The following is a 16748-nucleotide window of genomic DNA, read 5'->3' on the forward strand; positions in this document are numbered from 1 at the left end:
GTCCACCACGATACTTGAACCATCGACCTCAAAGAGGGAGGACACCACCTGATACCACTAGGCTAGAAGCCCTTTGGTAAATAATTTAAATAAATAAACAAAAGAAATTAATAAGCTTTAATTTTGGAATTTTAAAATTAAAAGGTAAGTTGATTAATGAACTGATATCAATTTATTACTACATTTATTGCAATCATTATATTAAAATATTATGCGGAATTTAATAAAATAGAAAAACTTATAAAATGACATGTGGAATAAAATTAATTCAAAATAACTATAAAATGACATTTGACAAATTAAATGAGAGTGTGACAAGTGGCAAAAAAAACTTTATTTATTATAGTAGATTTCAAACTTGATGGTATTTTCAAAAAAAAAAAAACTTTAATATTAATTCAAATTACGATTAGTTTTACTAATAACCACAAATCAATTAGGGATGTCAACGGGACCAAACGGGAGCGGAAATAGTTGCCCCCGCCCCCGCCCCCGAAATCAATTGTTGCCCCCGGTCCCGGTCCCGCCCTCGAATCCCCCGTTTACATAGCCCCCGGTTACCTCCATCGCCCCCGGTCCCGCCCCGGTTCCCCCGGTTTATAGGCTTAAAATTTGATTTTTTTGCTAAAAAATTGCTTTGTTTTAGGCTAAAAATACTATTTTTAATAACTTTAAAAGCTTAAAACCTAATGTTTTAGAAACTAAAAAATTAAAAATCCAACATTACAAATCCACAACTCCAACAATCTTACAAATATAAAATACGACAAATCCAACATTACAAATATAAAATACTTACATGTCCAAAAATATATAATAAATTCACTACATCTTCAATATACATTAATTGGAAACGGGAAAGTGAAACCTAACCTAAACATAAAATTAGAAAATCTATTTTGTATATGTATTTTATATTAAATATATATTTTTTACATGAATGTACAACCGGGGCCCCCGTGGGAGTACGGGACGGAAATACCGACTCCCGACCCCGGTCCCGAAAATAAACGGGGTTTAATTCTGCTCCCGCCCCCGCTCCCGCTCCCGCTTTTTTTAAAAATTTAGTCTCATATGATATCGGGGTCCCACGGGGGGTTTTTGACATCCCTAAAATCAATCACTTTACGTATCACTCCAATTTGATAGGGGTTCAATCAAAACTCTATAAATACGAAGGGTAGTTACTGCAATTTGATCAAACTTCGAGGGTGATTGAAGTATTTATGACTTCATTTAATCGCCGACGTGGCGTGTGACGAGAGCAGCCGTAAATAGTTAGCGGTTGGGTTGTGCACTGGACGTGGTGGCGGTGGGATGGTGTATTCTAATGGCGTGGGCAGTTGCAATTGGGATTTTGACGGTTGGGCCCACCTGATGGCGACATAATGCAATTGGGCCTACTTTCAGGCCCATTTTCGAGTATATCTATATATTCTATCACATGTGGTGTTTGGCACATTTTTTAAGTGGTTTTGTGATCAGATAAATCGATTAGATATTCTATTTTACTACTCGTTGTGTTTTGACTTTGAATGTGTCTTTGGTTTTGAACTTGACAAAATCTATCATCAATGTAAAATATAAGCTTAATTTATTATAATTACCTTTCATTGTGACATATTTATGACCCGGAAAGAGTGTGTCTATCTAGATGTAGTAGAAATTATAAATTTCATGATAAGGGTGTTATTTTAAATATTTTATTTTGATTTTTTTAAATTAACTAGGCGTATATAAAATTATGTTTTGTTTTTTTATTAAAACAAACACTAAATACGTTAAAATTCGTATATTTTGATTATCTACAAATAGGATTCAATTTTGGCATACTTTTTCAAAATTCAAGAGTTTTGTAATTTGATTCGTAACAAATTTCCATTAACTTAGTGGTGCAAATTATGTTAGCACTAACATATGAAACACAAATAAAATAATGATTAAATAAAATTAATTATTTTCTTAAAGTTGTGAGTCAATCACTTTAAGATCGAATAATAACATGGTTCACATGTAATCTACAATCCAAATTTCAAACAATAATTTTCAAAAAAAAAACGTTTTAATTTATATGTGTTATTTGTTGAAAAAAAAAACAAATTTTTATATATACATTTTTTAGACAAAAATAAAGTGTTTTTTTAACGAAATAAGATTTGGTGGCAAAAAGTTTAATGATTAACCAACCACTAACATGTTGATATGTGGCCGGAGGAGAGGGAGCATCACGTGGTAGAGCGTTTAATTCGTGTAGGCTCAACATGCATTTTATATTTTTCTCATTTTAACCTTTCTAAGTTTTGGAGAGAATCATATAAATGACATTGTGTGTTTTCGGATTTTTGTCGAACAAAAAAACAAATCTCAGTCATTAATTGGATGAGATAGTTATAAACATTGGATATTAATATAACTATCTTTAGTGCAATTCAACAATTATCGTTATGATAAAGGAGCAAAAGTCGCATTAGAGAACATGTTCTACGCACAAAAAAAAAATCAAGTAAATTAATGTCTATGATCCATAAGAATTGAGAAGTAGTTGTCAAATGATTCATTTTAGTTATTGTTAGTATTTGTAGCCTTGTAGGTCTAATCATTTCCCATAATTTTTTGTGTATATGGCATGTATTTTTTTTTCTTTTTCTTTTAGGAATGAGGGAGTCATTCCCTCACAACCCACTGAACCCACTGCTACATCAGTTTTTCTCTTTCATTTTTCTTCATCTTTCCCAACCCACAACACACGGAAACCCTATCTTTTTAAACTCACTCAACACATTCAATTAAAAAAAATACAAAACAATCAAGGTAAAATCTTAATTAGCAATAGAGTTACCGTTGGTACCACTCCCGCTTCAGCACGTTGTTTAATTGGTTTCAATAACCCACTTCATCCTCTCTCTCTACTTTCTTTCTCTCATTTTCTCTTGTACCATGTGTTTTAAAACTTGTACCGTAGTTGTTTTGTATTTTTTTTTTAATTGAGTGGGTTGAGTGTGTTGAGAAAGATAGGATTTATGTGTGTTGTGGGTTGGAAAAGATGAAGAAAAAAAAAAGACAAAAATTGATGTGACCGTGGGTTCAATGGGTTGGGAGGGAATGACTCCCCCTCCCTTACGAGGTATCATATGGAAATAGTCAATCTAACTAGTGGGAGTGCATAAAAAATAAGTGATCCAAGTCAAAGTGACAAATCTAATTACAAATCGACGACCATACTAGATATCAATCACAATTGAATTGGATCGGTTTAAATTTTCAAAATCCGTTTGGAATGGATCGGTTTTTTGATGATCCTAGAAATCCAATGGATAACCAAATCAAACTGATGAAGTGTTTATCCAATTAGATATCTAATATCATCATCTAGTAAATATTCAAATAATATCATTCAATAATAAATAAATAAAAATGATCCGATCCATCCAATATTATTATCCAATTATCATAATTATTTATGTTTGGTTTTTTAATTGGATAGAAATTGTATAAAATTAGGTTGGACATTGGATAACCAATAAAAAATATCCAACAGATAAAACGGATTTAATCCAACATCTAATTGAATCAGGTCCGATTGTCTATACCAAATTAGATTGGATTTGATTGATTGACAAAATCTGATATCCAATGGATAATCGAATTGGATCAATTCAATTAAAATATATCGAATTTTAAGTGATGAACAACACTACTACCTAGGGCAGAAATATAATTGTTTACACCTTCAATCATCCTACTTTGTCGTGTGGGAAGTGACTATTGTTGTATAATAAATAAATAAATAGACTCATATTGTTGTGAATTTCAAAACGACATAATATATTGTAACAAAATAGCTTAAGATAATAGAGAGGAGAAAGTGACATCATCTAGAAGACTAGAACATAATCAACTCAAATTGTAGTATCATACAAAGATGAAAGAGAATATATACTTAAAGTTTGCTTGTGGCTTTATATGCTCGAATAATTATATACGATATATATGAAACGTAGTCCGTTGGTTTTCAAATAAGGAATAAATAATATATAATCATTGAACTTTTATGATATTTTTTGGTAATATATCTTTATAAATAAGTATATTATTTTTTCTTATGTTGTTATAACCATTTCGTATTATTTGAATTTAATTTCACCTTCCGACATAAATAAACACAATAAAAGATGATAGTTCTAACATGTTTATTGATAATTTCCCCACAAGTGGTTGGTGGTCTGGGCGGAGAAAAAAAAAACATAATTTTCCTTTAAGACTATAGAATGTATTCCTCTATAGCTATAAGGAGTACTTATCACTAACCATTTAGATGGTGTTTGGCAAATGAGTTTATTAGCTTATTAGCGGTTCCAAACATGTGTTTGGATAAAAATAGTTTATAGTTATGACAAACTGTTAATAAACAATGTTTTCATAAGTTACATTTCTCTAACTTATTAGCTTATAAGCTAATAAACAATAAGTTGTTTTGTCAAACACCCCCTTAATTAAAGTAGTAGCCACCTTATCACCACATACAATCAATTAACATTTAATATATCTACCTCTCCATATCATTTTTTATTTAAAATTAAATCAAAAACACATTATACACATAAATTTTTTAAACTAGTTTTTCATTCATTAAAAAAACAAGAATTAAAACAAAAGACAAAATTTAAACATAAAAAATTACCTCCTATTCTTATATTTCGCTTGGATTGATTATATCATTGCGAGAAAAATCTTCAAATCTTCACCCTCGTAGTCGTCAACTTTCATTTTCAATATCTTCAAATCGTTTTTCATTGGAAACATCGTTTGCACGTCTTGAAACGACGTTGCACATCTAGCATTTTTTGTTCCATGTAACTTATCATCAACGTTTGCACTGATTGGGATTGTTGTGTAAAAGGTTGTTGATAGGGTGGGAAAGGTTTATAAGATTGTTGAAAAAGTTAAGTTTGTTGGACAGGGGAACCTCCTTGAAGCAAATTCTTAACATCACCTTGAGGTGATTTCATGTTTGGGTATTGGCCATGAGTTGTATCTAATGCAAAAGCGTTATCGGACTTGCGGTTTCGATAACTTTGTAACGTCCCAAAAATTTCAATTTTTATATTAATAAAACCATCATTCATATCAATACCATAAAACCATAGTGAAATCAGAGTATATCAAATAACATCTAAAAACATCAAAGTCATGTAAATGCGGAACAATGTGGTGTGGGCAATGCAGTTATCCCGAGCACTCCCCCTTCGAACCAGAAGTACCTGAAACATAAACTAAAAACCGTAAACACAAAGCTTGGTGAGTTCCCCAAAATACCACATACCATACATATCAAACATATAGTGGGCCCCGCCCGGCATCGCGGAACAGATTTGGCAGTCATCAGGCCCCACCCGGTATACATACAAACACATAAACATATGCACGAATCACAAAGATAAATAGCATACAAGATAATCATCAGGCCCCGCCCGACATCAGGCCCCGCCTAGTATACATATAAACACATAACACATGCAAGAGTCACGCAGACAACTAGCATTATGATCATAAATAACCATAGGTCGGCATTGGTGCCTTCGACCAGCTAAACACAATGAGGAAACTCACATCTAGCTGTTGAATCTCTCAAATAAAATCTCGGTCTGCTGATCCGAAAAATCCCCGCGCTGACACCATCAAATAATATCCAGTTAATAATTGGATCTCGACCCATAATCAAGAATCTAAATTACTTGACTAACATCCAGGGTAAAAGACCATTTTACCCTTTTCTTACTTGGCCCAAAACCAAGGCCCAACCCATTTGCTCAATAAACCCAAATTCCTAAATGACAACCCAAGGCCCAATATGACCCAACTTCCTAATTAGGCCCAAAAACCATCATGGACCTAATTCCAAGAAAGCTCATAGTCTATCCATGATCCAAAGTCAGAAGTCCAATGGCCCAATCAAGGCCCAACCATAAAAGTCCAAAATATGGCCCAAACTCGTCAAAGTCAACCGAAGGTTGACCTGCTGAGTACGTTGGGTGTACTAAGACTTACACTTAGTGTACTCCTTCCGGGACCAGTACGCGCAACGTACGGGCAGGGTACGCCCCACGTACTCCGCAGACAACCAATTAAACTGTCACAACTAGCATTTTAGCTAGGAAATTCTATTTTCATGTAAACATCAACTATTGTAAGGGTTGTACTTTAAGTGAATATCATGTTATATGCTAAATTGAAATCATCCATTTGAATCAAAACTCATGAGTGAAGTTCAAAACCTAATACAATACATCTCATATATTCAACTATGGGTTGAAAACCCTAAAACTCCCGGTTCAAGTTTATTGTGGACTAGGATCCTCTTATTGGGCCTAATGGACCAGTAAACTTTCAATTTGGCTATTTTGGGCCAAGGAATCCTATTTGGGCTCTAATTGGACCCACATCCATGAAACTAAAGTATTTTGGGCCATGATGGGCCGTAAATGGTTTCATAAGCCCTGATGGGCCGTAAACTATATTATTGGGCTTCATTGGGTCGTAAACCCTTTTTCCTTATCACTATTGGGTCGTGGACCCCCATAAGGGCCCAATGGGCCGAAAAATCTTCATCTTGGGCCTCCTAAATTCGAACTAAATCAAGAAAGGGCCCAAACTCTTTCATTCTCTCTTTCTTTTCTCTTATACTTGGCCCAACAACAAAAAAAAACAAAAACAAATGGGAGGGAAGGAGAGAGTTGACACCTCAACAATACCTAATAGATATCCATGCAAGAGTTCATATATCCATGCAACCTTCAAATCACTCTCTTCATAAGTCAACCCTCCCCTCTCTTATCTCTCTCTAACTCTCGGCCTCTCTCCCTCTCCAACCTCACTCACCATTTCAAATTCAACACCTTTTCTCTCAACCTTCAACACTTTTCCACTCTCTATCTCTCAAGAAATTTGTGAGTATTAGGTGTGTTTTCAAGAAGATCACTTCAAGCTTCACATTGTGGTAAGATCATACAAACTCAAGTTGATATACTTCATTTTAAGCTCAATCACTCCTCCTAAACACATGTTTTTCGTGAATCATGCTTCCTAGAACTTACTAAGTTCGAAAATCTTCTCAAGAACACATCTAGGGCCGAGATCTTCCCATTCCCTCACTAAAAACCAAAAACTTCAAAGCAATGTGAGTTCATACCCCATATTTTCGATTTTTACTTTGTTTTGGGGGAGAATACAAGTTGTTTTGTGTAGATCTATGTGTGTATGCATGAATTTGTGTGTTTTCTAGTTATATATGTGTTTATGTGTTATAAACTTCATGGACTTAAAGATCTACTAAAATATGATGATATTGGTTTGACATAACACTTATTTCAACTCATCTTACAAGAAAAAGGTTTAAAATACATTTAGTTTACTTGAAGCTAAGAAAACTTCATGAAAGGGGCTAAAATCGACAACATGACAAAAGTATGGGTTATTTATGTAACTCACAGCTAGTAAGGGGTTCAAAAGGAAATTTTTGCTAAACAAGTGTAACGTCTGGTTCCTGGTACGTATTTAAATTCTTAAAATGTTCATTTTATAAGAACTACTCGACGAGTTGGTAGCCTTAACTCGTCGAGTAGGTGCCAACTTAGTCGCGAGATTTAAATGGTCTACTCGACGAGTCCATGCCTGGACTCGGCGAGTAGGTCCATCAGGAGGAAACCTTAATTTGTGGGGTTTGCACCCTATTTAAGCAACATAACAGGCCTCCACCCCAGCCTCCATCACCTCCACATCCTACTCTCGAAACCCTAAGCAACTTTTGTGTGTTATTAAGCTTTTCTTGCCTTTTGTGTGATTTGAGGATAGAAGGAGGAAGGAAAGGTTAGAAGATCTAAGGAGAAGACAGAAGATCTGGTGTTTATGTTGCATTTCAGGACTCTTGAAGGTATAAAGCTTGTACCTTGGTTTCTTTCCACTTAGATCCTCATTTAAGTTGTTTATGGTCCTTCTGGGGCCATTTCTAAGGTCAATTCCGAGTTGAGAGCTTTTGGGGACATAAGGACTTTAGATCTAGGCACTCTTGAGCTCCAGAAGCTCAAAGTTGCCACCTTTATTCAGCCATGTCCCCATTCCATGCATTAGGTTCTCATGTTTAGCTTGGTTTTGGTGTTCTAGATTTATAACATCATGCATGCACGTAAAGTTAACGACTTTACGTGAAAGGCTAGCCTAAGGTGTCCAAATCTATGAGTTGGAAATGCTTGAATAGATTAAAATCGACTAAATGGAAATGTCACAGGGAGGACTCGATGAGTTGTTCTTGGAACTTGGCAAGTCGGGTGGTGAACCCTTACACATTTTATGGTTATGAGTGAAACCACGGAGTCTAGGAGATGACTCAGTGAGTTGGACAAGATTAGGACTCGGAAGGTGAAGAACTCGACAAGCAGGAGTCGATATGTCTCGATGTTATGTCAGGAAGGACTCGACGAGTCTGTTAAGAGACTCGACGAGTGGACTTAGTTGACCACGGGTTTGATTTGGTCATGAACTCGCCGAGTTGGGAGAGGACTCGAAGAGTAGGGTTGGCTGGGATTTGACTTTGACTTTAACCTTGACCAGGGTTAAAAAGGTCATTTTACCCTAAGAAAGGATTAGCAGATTCTGACTAAGTGTTATATTGGAATTATTAGCCGGGGAGTCGCCGGAGCAGCAAACAGGGATCTCTCACTAGGGTTCAGCAGTCAGTCTTGCAAGGTGAGTTTCCTTCAGTAGGAACGGGTCTACGGCACCAAGGTCGGCCCGAAGCTCATAGTAGTTTAGAATGGGCGGGGGCCGATGCTTATATTATTACTTGAGTATAGATATGTGATTGATGGATATATGTACTTGTTGTCTGTGTGATACTTGTATGCACGTTAGTAGTGGAGTGTGGGCGGGGCCCGAATCTCCTAGACAGCAGAGTGTGGGCGGGGCCCGAATCTCCTAGACAACGGAGTGTGGGCGGGGCCCGAATCTCCTAGACATCGGAGTGTGGGCGGGGCCCGAATCTCCTAGACAACAGAGTGTGGGCGGGGCCCGAATCTCCTAGACAGAGGAGTGTGGGCGGGGCCCGAATCTCCTAGATAGCGGAGTGTGGGCGGGGCTCGAATCTGCATGAGAGTGGGCGGGGCCCGAATCTCCTATACAGCGGAGTGTGGGCAGGGCCCGAATCACCATGAGAGTGGGCGGGGCCCGTATCTCCTAGTTGCATGTTATTTGTAGGGTATGTGGTAGTTTGGGGAACTCACTAAGCTTCATGCTTACAGTTTTCAGTTTTGGTTTCAGGCACTTCCATTAGCAAGGGGAAGGGCTCGGGATGATCGCATGGCACACACCACAATTTCATCCTGGGATATTTAGACTCTGATATTTTCTCATATGATTTTGATACAGTATTTTGACATGATGTTTTGAGATACACTATTTATGGTTTTCTCTATGATGATGGATGACTTATGGTTCTATTATAAATGATTTTAAAAAGAAATTTTTGGCATGTATATTTGGGATGTTACAAGTTGGTATCAGAGCCTTGGTTTGAGGGATTCAGGCACGCTCTTGGGTGTGTCTGAACTCAAACTAAGGAATTTGTATGAAAATTTTCAAAGAAAATCATTTTCATAAAAGAACTTTTAGAAAAAGAAAATAATTTTTAAATGAGAAAAGGGTGTGGTGCATGCAATCAGCCGAGCTCAAGTAAGTATTCCCAAATTACCCATACAAGTTTATGTTATGTTATGATTATCAGCTTTATGAGAACAGTATGCTAGATTAGGACTAAGGATCTAGGAAGGATGCCTTATGTGCCTATTATATGTGTATCAGCTTTATGAGGATTGCATGCTAGATTAGGACTAAGGATCCATGAAGGATGCCTTATGTGCTTGTTATATGTATCTCAGCTTATGAACTGCATGCTAGTACATATTAGTCAGGGGTAGCCTGAAAGAGATATGCCTGATTATGTTTACTCGATGCTCGAATGTTGCTTGCTTTGTGCTTTTAGGAGTCTTAGTTATCTTTTACTAACTAATAAATGAATACGTTACATTACATATTGCGAGGATTAAATAATTTCAGAAGGTTAGGTCTAGCTCTATTGCGCAGCTCTTGTTTGAGTCCAACCGTTATAGGATTTATGAATCTGCGTTAATTATAGATAATTTAGGAAATGATGTTTTGAATATTGATTCGTCCACAAGTTTGGACAAAGCATGCTTGTGGCATTGTCGCCTTGGCCATGTTAACAAGAAACGCATAGCCCAACTCCAAAAGGATGGAGTTTTGGAGTCATTCGACCTTAGGGACGATGACGTGTGTGAGTCTTGTTTACTTGGGAAGATGACCAAGTCACCCTTTACTGGCACATGTGAAAGGGGTGAGGGTGTATTGGATCTCATACATACAGATGTATGTGGACCCTTTAGATTCACCACAAGGGACGCTTGTCGCTTCTACGTGACTTTTACAGACGATTATAGCAGATATGGATATATCTACTTAATTAAGCAGAAGTCAGAAACCTTTGAAAAGTTCAAAGAGTTTAAGAATGAAGTGGAGAATCAGCTGGGTAGGAAAATCAAGATGCTTCGATCTGATCGAGGAGGAGAGTACCTAAGTCTTGAGTTTCACGACTATCTAAAAGAATGCGGAATAGTTTCAGAATTGACGCCTCCTAGAACGCCACAATTGAATGGTGTGGCTGAGAGACGTAATCGAACCTTGTTGGACATGGTTCGTTCTATGATGAGTCGTGCTTCGTTACCAATCTCATTCTGGGGGTATGCCTTAGAGACTGCCGGCCATATCCTTATCTTAGTTCCCACCAAGAAGGTTGCCAAAACACCTCACGAGATGTGGATAGGGAAAGCTCCCTCGTTAGCACATATCAAGGTTTGGGGTTGTGAAGCTTTCGTAAGATGAGAGACTCATGACAAGCTAGAACCTCGTAGTGAGAAGTGTTATTTCATCGGCTATCCACAGAAGTCTTTTGTCTATCTCTTCTATAGACCAAGTGACAATGTTGTCTTTGTTGCTAGGAGGGGAGTTTTCAGAGAGAGAACTCATAAGTCAAGGAGACAGTGGGAGTCAAATTGACCTTGAAGAGCTTCAAGAGTCAGGAGATGAAGGAACCTCTGACACTGGCGCTCAACCTGAGGAGGAAACTCCTGTTGAACCAATTGACCAGTCCTTACCTCTTAGACGTTCCAATAGAGTTAGTGTTCCACCCCAGTTTTATGGTTTCCATATTACTACTGACGGGGATATGTTTATTAGTGATAGTACACTAGTAAATCTGGACGAACCTAATAGCTATAAGGAAGCCATGGCAGGCCCAGAGTCTGCTAAATGGAAAGAGGCTATGGACAGCGAGATTCAGTCCATGTATGACAACCAAGTTTGGAATTTGGTTGATAATGTACCGGGTCGTAAGATAGTCGGGAGCAAGTGGATCTTCAAGAAGAAGACAGACATGGATGGGAAAGCGCACACTTATAAAGCGCGATTGGTCGCGAAGGGCTTTACTCAAACTCCTGGAGTTGACTATGATGAGACCTTCTCACCAGTTGCTAAGATAAAGTCTATTAGGGTAATGCTCACAATAGCTGCATTTCATGATTATGAAATTTGGCAGATGGACGTAAAAACCGCTTTCCTAAATGGGAAGTTGGTTGAGGATGTTTACATGAATCAACCAGAGGTTTTTGTTGATGCGAAGCATCCCAATAGGGTGTGCAAGCTTGAAAAATCCATTTATGGATTAAAGCAAGCATCTCGCAGATGGAATCTTTGTTTTGATGAGAAGGTCAAAGAGTTTGGTTTTCTGCGAAGCGAAGATGAGTCATGTGTGTATGTCAAGGCCAGTGGGAGTATAGTGAGCTTCCTCATATTGTATGTCGTTGACATACTGCTCATAGGAAACGACATCCCAACCTTGCAGGAGGTCAAGTCCTAGCTTGGGAAGTGTTTCGCTATAAAGGACCTCGGAGAGGCTTCGTATATTATAGGAATAAGGATAGTGAGAGACAGAAGTAAGAGACTGATAGGACTCAGTCAGGATACATACTTGGAAAAGGTACTAAAACGTTTTAGTATGGAAAATTCCAAGAAAGGGGAGTTGCCAATCCAATGCAATACCAAACTGAGTAAGACTCAGAGCCCGAGTACAAAGGCAGAGATAGCTGATATGAGCCGAGTACCTTACGCTTCCGCAATTGGCTCGATTATGTACGTTATGACATGTACTCGTCCTGATGTGGCCTTCGCTTTGAGCATGGTCAGCAGATATCAAGGGAACCCTGGTAGAGCGCATTGGATTGCTGTCAAGAATATTCTTAAGTACCTACGAAGGACCAAGGAATGGTTTCTAGTCCTCGGTGGGAGTGATGACTTAAGGGTGTGAGGGTACAGTGACGCTAGTTTTCAGACGGATCGGGATAATTACCGATCGCAGTCAGGCTGGGTCTTTACCCTGAATGGAGGAGCAGTGACTTGGAAAAGTTCCAAGCAAGAGACAGTAGCTGATTCAACGTGCGAATCAGAGTACATTGCGGCAAGCGAAGCGTCAAAGGAGGCTATATGGTTGAAGAACTTCATAGGAGACCTTGGAGTTATGCCATCCATAAAGGAGCCCATGGAAATTTTCTGTGATAATGAAGGAGCGGTTGCCTTGACCAAGGAACCAAGGGATCATGGCAGATCTCGACATATCGACAGGAAATACCATTTTATTAGACATCGGGTAGAAGAGGGACTCCTCGTTGTGAAGAGGGTATCGTCAGAAGATAACCCAGCAGATCCCCTTACGAAGGGACTGAGTAGGGTTAAGCATTTGAAGCACGCTAGGAGCGTTGGGCTAAAGGATGATATTAGTTTAGATTAGATAGGTAGGAAATTTGTAATGGAAAATTTTGTATTCAACATTTTGATGATTAAATAAAGGTGTGTTATTTATAAGAAAGTTACTATCTTGTGTTGATTATTTATCTGTTATTTCCAATTTTGCATGTTTTGACTTCCTGAATAATAAGATTGTTCGAACAATCCTCAATCGCTCATATGTTGGAAGTAGATATGAAAGAAGATTGTCATAAATTTGTTTGTAGATTGTCTAAAAGGTTTAGACATAACAAATGTTTGCTACAAATTTTATGAGTGCTTATGAAATATGTTTTGAGCATTGGAATAAACCCGCACTTGCTAGTATCACTTCATGAAAGTTATCACAAGTGATCGCAAGATGATAATATCAGATAATCTTTAAACCTAGAGATATGGTTATTGTTTGTTAGATGATTATGCATTGATAATACGAAAACGCATCAGTAACTTGATGTTATAAAACGTATTATTGTGTGTAACTTAGCTGGTAGATAATAAAAGCATATAAGTCGAAGTTTTCTGTTCCTTTTATTCTAAGAGTATAAAAGCGATATCTTGGCCACTTGATGATTTGGTTTGACTTATGTGTCGGGCCCGGTCAGAATGAGGTTGATGTGTTCAACTGAATTCTATGTCGAACAAATCAGAGATCGAGAAACAAATGCTGGACAATAAGTATTGTCAGCATGATATCTAGAACAGAGGATTATACGATCCCTTATCTGAAGGACAGGATTTTGGTCAGAGTTGACAGAAGCGTATAAGAGCTACGATTGCTAACCGGATCCTGAAGTCGTATGTGAGATATAGTTACTAGACTTATCCAAGTGGGAGACTGTTGGATTAGTGTCTAAGCCCGTAACTATATTTGGTATGTACTTGACCTGGTTATGCATGGTCCTTTTGGGTTGCCTTCACGAAAGCAACTTGACAAGGTAATTTAAGGAAAGAGAGAGGATATTATGGTTTATTAATATATTATAAGAATAATATATTAAAGGAGAAATCATTTATTTAATTAGTATTAGTCATAAATTAATTAGGAATTAATTTGGTGACTAAAAGAGATTAATTAAATAAAGGGGCATAAACTGTCAAATATGTGATAATTGAGTTTTGGGCTGGGAAACCTAATAGACTAAGGGGGAACGAAATTATGATGAGGGATCATCATATTTTCGTCCAAGGGCCCTATTCCAGAAGGTTCCTTGGGCTACTTGGTGGCTAAGGTATCCATTATGGTTTAGACTGAAACCCTAGCAGCCTATAGTATAAATAGAGACCCTAGCATGTAATTTTCGGCCACTGATTCCCAAGAGAAACCCTAGGGCCGATTTTAGCATTGTCTCTCCTCACTCATAATTGCCTTCTTGCTTGTGTGGTGCTTGTGATCCATTAGAGGAATTACAATTGTGATTCTTAGCTCAAGAGAAGAAGATTCAAGCTACTATTGGAAGAGGTAAACATCTAGATCTGATGTTACATGTTAATTTTGATATTATGTATGCTAGATTAGGGTTTGCAAGTCTTGGATTCATTGCATGTACAATATAGAAACCTAGATCCAAACATTAGGGTTTGTATGAGCACATAGGATTGTTCTTATGCATAAAACCCATCAAAAACACATAGAATCTAAACCTGTAAAGCTGATGGAAATGGTAAGATTCATACTTGATTTTCATTGTTTAATTTTTCATAGATTGTGCTTATATATTCATCAGTTTGTATTTTTACAAGGTTAAAGAGATCAGAGCATGGTTAAACAATCACAGGGGAAGTTTTGCAATGTTTCAGACCCAAAGCATGGTTAAACAATCATATGATTGTTGAGTTGAATTCTTATATCTGGAAGTAAATTAATGAATTATTGTGCTGCAGATTTGTTTATTTTCTGGGATTTTTTTCGTTCCATGGTTATTTACTTATCAACTGTCTCTTATATACCCTTTCTGATTTCCTTTTCGTTTATTTTTATTTGTATACAATTTAAGCGAAAAAAATACCACACCCCATGGCCCCATCTCCATTCAATAAAGACAACTAGTCAATTAAAAGAACATGTTGCTTTTTGTCACAATGATTTTCTGCAATATGGGAATGTTACGATCAATGAAGAGACAAAATCCATCACCCTAATTGTGATTTCATTTATGTTCTGTTTTGGTTCTGGATTGATTCATCATGATGGGTAAAAATGTCTTTTTTGTTGGATAGCATATTGAAATGAATTTAATTTTCAACAGGATTACGAGTACACGAGCTACAACCCTGTAGCTTATGATCTTCCGAATCATTTCTGTGAATAGGCTGCAACTTATCACACTGATACACCTCATGTTTTGGATTATAACATGTACCGTGGTAAAGTTTTCTAATTATCCTTTTTAATGCAAAATCTCAAATTAAAAGTTATTATTTGTTTCAACTGGCATTATTTCAACATGAATAGATTTGGGTCCATTTTTTTTTAATTCTTGAAGGGTATTTAACTATTTTGGATAATTTTCGCCAACAACCAACAACTTTCTTTAATTTATGTATACCTACATTTACGTGGTCTATCACCGTCACACATCAAAAGGTCATTTAAGTAATATTACTCAAGCTGTAAGATGTTAGATGAAATGAGGTTTTTTTCTTTGTATCTAATCTTCACAGGAAGTTGAAAGTAATTTTCATGCACAACACCTGCTTGATAAAATGCCTGAACCAAATGTTATTATTATTTTGTTTTTAAAACCCCATAAAATTTTCCACAACTTCTGCTTTGTTGCCACATATCTCTCAAAAGCTAATGTTCCGGCGTGTATAATTCATTAAAGAATTTAATAGTTATTTCAAAATGACTTGATGGATTCATGTTGCAGACCAATTGTTTGTTGCTGAGATGAGTATGAATGATTCTTGGTTCCGTGAACTGTTAACTTCCTCTTCCATTTCACTTTTCTTTTGATCAATTCTTTGTGTTACTTTTTAATTTCTTATTAAATAATCCTTTTCTTTTACCCTATAGTTTGTTGTAAGTGAGTGGAAATCAAGTTCAGGACATAATGTTGCTGATATTGATTGGAACTTCAATAGTTGGCGAGGCCAGCTTTGTATTTTAATAGTTTTAGATATTTTATTTTATCAAATAATAAATATTATCGATACATATTTTTGAAACTTCAAAAGATTTACATCATGTATAAAAAAAATAACACCTACGTTTCCATCCTCTTAAATTTTTCTTAAAAGATTTCCATTAATTTTGGTTTTGCTTTTTCCTGTTAGATTCTTTCAATGGAGAGGATTCCCTGTTTTCCACAATCCATAATTCTTGAAGGTGGAAGCATTCATGTAGATGCTGAAGGTCACAACTTTTATATTGTTGTTTGTGTATTTTATTATTAGGTAGATTTTTACTAATTTGATATCTCATATTTTTTTCTTAGGGACATGGCTTACTACGGAAGAATGGTTATTGAACAAAAACAGGAATCCACATCTGACCAAAGAACAAATAAAAGATGAACTTAAAGCCTATCTTGGAGTCAACAAGATTATTTCGTTGCCCCGATGAGTATTTGGTACATTTTCAAAAAATATTAAATGCAAAAAATAATAATGTATGGTTTTTTTAACTCTATTATTATTTTTATACCGGTGATGATGATACAAATGGGCACATACACAATATGTGGTGTTTTTTAGTTCTTACCTTATTTCTGTTTTTAGTTAGAAATTCAGGGAAAATGAATTTTTTTTATTATTATTTGGGTTTAAATTCTTATCGCTAACTTTTCTGCAGGTTCTGACATTCTAATAGACAATGAATGAAATTTGAAGCTAGCAGA

Source organism: Lactuca virosa, chromosome 3, assembly GCF_052849685.1.
Source record: "Lactuca virosa cultivar CGN04683 chromosome 3, Lactuca_virosa_CGN04683_v6, whole genome shotgun sequence".
NCBI lineage: Eukaryota > Viridiplantae > Streptophyta > Magnoliopsida > Asterales > Asteraceae > Lactuca > Lactuca virosa.